The sequence below is a fragment of the Varanus komodoensis genome, unplaced genomic scaffold (assembly GCF_004798865.1).
Source record: "Varanus komodoensis strain SLA01 unplaced genomic scaffold, ASM479886v1 scaffold7_3, whole genome shotgun sequence".
NCBI lineage: Eukaryota > Metazoa > Chordata > Lepidosauria > Squamata > Varanidae > Varanus > Varanus komodoensis.
The window spans coordinates 20,096,923-20,101,754 of NW_025336480.1; positions in this window are offsets into that span (position 1 = coordinate 20,096,923).

A 4,832-nucleotide genomic window follows, 5' to 3' on the forward strand; every position below is an offset into this window, starting at 1 on the left:
CCGGCCCACGCCCAGCACCAGCACCTTTCAACTGGCCCCCTGGTGAAAAAGTTGGAGGACCCCTGCTTTACCGCTTTAAATGTTTGCATCGGATGCTTTGAGTACATAAAATACTGCTCTGATCTCAAAGAGGTAGCAGCATGTAACAGAAACAGATGTGAAATATACTGCCATCTCTATAAGAATATGGCATGTTTTAGTGGAAGACTTCTTGAAGATCTCAGGGAGAAACGTAATGGCTAGAAATAACATCTATCCATCAAAATCTTCAAAAAGTTTGATCTAAACATTTCCAAAAATGTGCAAAGTATTAGTGCCCAACATTTCATTTCTTAGGGGCGGCATAGAAATGTAATAATAATAATAATAATAATAATAATAGTAACATTTAGACAGATTTGAAATTTGATCTGTATTTGAAAATTTGATCTCTTTCAGATGCCTTTTGATTCCTTCAAGTAGCATTACTGCCAAGTTTTTGACATGAAGAAAAAGGATTTGCAAGATTCTATAAAAACAAATCTGGACAACTTTTCCGGACTATAATCTTGAACCCTGATGAATGCTTATGCATAGTTTTGTGAGTGCTTTACAGAAACATTTTTGTTGCAATTGTTAATATTTGGGAATATTTCATGACATCACAGCAGTCTAGTCATATATTATCAGCATTGTTACTTCAAAACCCTTATCTCAATTAGCACAAGAGAATTGTAGATTTCCAGTTTCCCTCTATTTGCCAGGGTACATGTACTATAACTTTTTCCAAAGAAGTGTGCTGCAAATAAATTTGATAAACAATACCTTACTGTATTCCCACTTCAACAAAAACTTTCTTTTTGATGTATCTTTGCACCATTTCATCATCAAAGTAATAATCCTGATGTTGTCTTACTTTCTTTTATATATATAGAAAGCAAAGGGGAGAGAGAGAGAAGTTAGAACAACAACAACAACAACAAACAGTAACATTATACTCTTTGGTAGAGTTAAAACCTTACTATTATTTCCATGTTTCTAAAAGGAAACACACACCGGCACTTTCTTAGTCTGTGGACAATATTTGTCAAATCTGGATTGAATTATACAGATTTAAATGGGAAATCTCAAGAGTTCTGGAAGAACTTTGTATGTGCAATTAAGGCAAGCACTTAGACAAATGCTCTGAAAATAGCCATTTTTAAAAAGCAGCTTCTCACATCTAAGAAAAGGTAGAAATGTGGAGGTCTGAAATAAGTAGAAATGGCTATTTTCATGTGCATTCCTGAAATTTCGAAGAAGGGGGTTTTCCTTCAGTGTCTGCTCATGTGCAGTTCAGTTGAATACATGTTTACTTAGGAATAGGTCCCACTGTGTTCATTGGAGCTTACTGCTAGGGAAAGTGTGCATCAGCTTGTCAGGAGTAGCAGAGACTATGTGGCTAACAGCACAATCCATTGTGCACTGATGGCTTGCAGTGCCTTTCCCCTCTTAATGCATCAGTTCATTAATATTGACTACAAAACGGTTCCCAAAGGCAGCAAGTTTCTATTTCTGAAATGCCAGAGACTAAGCGGTAGACCTTGTTACAGTGTCAGCCAGCCTGTTCCTCTGTTGTTGGGAGGAAGCAATTCATCTCCCTCATAGCAGATTCTACAAGCTTAAGTGGAACTGGCTTCATCAGCCTCAGCTTCATCTTCTGTATATTATATACAAATAGCAGACTCGTGTACAATATGTCAATCCCTATGAGGCCAAAATATTTTGTCGCTCTTCACAGAAGGGAGAGGCATCAGTAAGCTTGGGAAAATCCCAAGATTTGCAGAAGCATGCGTGCCTCCCCCCCCCCCCCCACACACACAATCTTTGGAGAATCCTCTCTAGAACATTGAGCATGCTCAGTGCCTATGGAACCTTGTCTGACTCTTAAGGTAAGGAGAAAAAATAGAACAAAAGAAGACGGGCCACATGACACAACAACCCACACTTAAGGTTGAGTGTGGGTTGTTGCTGACCTGTGGGTTGTTGTGTTATCTGAAGCTAGCCACTCTAACAAACCGTGATTTCTTAACCTTAAAAAGCCCGAGAAGAGAACACACGAGCTGGCTTCATATGACATGACAAGCAGCCATACATTGCCTTCATGGTAGGTACATTTTTGTCTTCATTACCAGTCAGATGAACACATGGCTACCGACACAGTGTGGTTTCCAACTTCCCGCTCTGTCCTCCCAGCCTTACCATGCATCCCAGCAGCCCACATTCATAGAAGCCACATGGGAAGGCCTTGGCAGTTATAGGTGGCCTGTAAATACATGTATGTATGTATGCATGCATGTATGTATAAATAAATAAAATCCCTCTTCTTTCCCCGTTTTTGCCTGTGGACTGCAGCATCCTCTTCCTGATTGGTCTACTCTGGTCCTGAGGTGGGTTCCCTCTTCCTCTTCCAGAATGTACCTGCATGTCTGCTGGGCCTCTCAGCTGCTTCTGCCCCCATAGAAATTTTTATTAAATGAGAATGAACAGTTTCATCGAGAATAAACAGCCCCACCCCATGGATTTTCAAGGTGTCTCCCTGTTCCAAAAGTAATGTTGGGGAGGGGGGATGAACTCATTGCTCAGCCAATGGAAATAAAGTAAGCAACAACACATCTGTTGCTAGGTAGCTGAGGACAGTAGAGATCAAAGGCTAGGTAAAGATCAAAGGCAGCTGCTCTTGCCAGGGAAATCTATGGTGTTTCCATACCAACAGTGGTAAGATGGCAATCTTGTGCCTGGGGACCAGAGAAGCTTTAGTGAAGTGTGCAAACTCTTAGAAGAGACCATTGGTTCTCTCTGTGGTTTCAGAAAATTAATCCTACCGTGCAGGAACTCCAGAACTGGGTTGAGATGACAGAACGGGTCACATTAGTAAGATTTCACCATGGCTTCTCATGTGGTATGATCCCATCCACAGTTTTTGTATTGAGGAACTATAGCTTGTTCATGCTTAACAAACATAGTTAGAATAGCTGGCTTCACAAAACGCAACAAGCCATTGCTTGTTCAGTGACAACCTACATTCTAGGTTGAATATGGGTTGCCGTATTGTGTGGCATTGTACACTACAACATTTTGTTCTAGAGCTCATTTGCAGCCTATATTTTTAAGTTATTAGCATGAACTGTGCCCATTGTTTTTCATGGTTTGTCAAACCATCAGCAATATTGTTGATGTATGACCAGCAAACATCAGCACAAACACATTCCATTTGGTATCTTTGACTAGCATTGGGCAACAGCTGGGGCAATATTATGCCACAGGCTTGACAAAGGAGACACCTGCTGAGTTTGCTTTGTTAAGGCAGTTGGTCCAACCAAAGCATCTTCATTCTGGGTGGAGGTGTACAATCTCCAATGGCAGCCCTTAGAGGCCAGTGCAACATTATACTAATGCAAGAGAAGGAGGGTGGGTCAAGAGCAATTAATGCACCAGAGGCAGGGCTATTCCTACATGCTTCAGTTGGTGGATGCTGTGGGACAGCAGGAAGGTACTGGAAGGCAGAGCCATGTCTGCTCTTGACCAACCTGTCCCCTGAGCTAGTCTGCTGCCTTTAGGTCTGGTGGAAGATGCTGTCCTGTTCCCATTCTTGGAGGAGATTCAACTGCCAGTCCACGTGGCTTTTGTACACAGAATAGGGAAGGCCATCAATGTGCCTCCTACCTCAGACAGTAAAATATGTGCCTGGACACACCCAAAGCCACAAAAACAAAAGAAATCTAATTTGGTTCTGCAAGTAGTCTACTGGTAATTAGGCCAATGATTAATTGGGTTAATGAAATGCAAATATAGCTGTAAATAGGTAAGAGTGATGATCTAATATGCTAGTCAAATTGACTTCCAGTGAAGGACCAGCCCTTTGGCAAAGTCCTAACACCTGAAACCAAAGACGAGGGATTAGGAAAAGAAAGCAGATTAGCGGGGATGCTGAGAAATGCTGGATCTGTGCACAACGTAGTGAACTGCAGAAAAGAAACTGGCAGATTCTCAATGCATCAGTCTTGGGTCCTGTGCTGACTGCACCCAGCCAGGCTATCTGTTGGATCCCAGCCCTTAGGAAGAAGTGTAAGAAGCAGCTGGCTCTCGTTGGAGCAACAGCATTTTCCAGGATTCTCTTGTGTCCCTGTATCCTTTGTCCTGACTGTCATGAGTGCTTGCTTTGGCAAGATTCCCAGGCGCACAAGAAGCTGACCATTTCGGTGGGACTGATAGCTTGGAGTATGAGGATGGTGGGGAGCTGGCTGAACCAGACGAGGCTCAAGACTCAGAGCTTAAACTCTGATAATGGAATAGTTGTAATGAGCAGGCCTGCACCTGCAGGTCCAATCTCTCAGTACCAGTCTGAGCCTGCTCTGGATGTCAGTAGCTCAAGGACTAATGGGCCCAGTTGGACTACTGGGTTCAAGGACTACTGGGCCCCTGAGCAGATGATGATGTTTGTCCATCATTTTTGAATAGGACCTTGGCATCTAACAAGTTGTGGGCTGTTCACGGTGTGTCCACAGGTGGCTGATAAGGCCAATATGGGCACGGAATGTTCTGCCACATGTCGGGCAGACATGTGTGGGCACCACTGTTGCAGCATTTGCAACTCTGGCTTTATGGAGTGCTCGCTTCACCTGTGCTGTGGTTGTCCTTCTAGCTTCAGACGTTTGACAGCCTTGGTGGATCAGCGTGCGCCATGTCGCTTGATCTTGTGCCAGGGTCTCCCAGGAGGGGATGTTGATATCCAGGGACTTGAGAGAGGCTTTCAGCGTGTCTTTGTATCGCTTCTTTTGTCCCCCGTGCGATTGCTTTCCTTGAGACAGCTC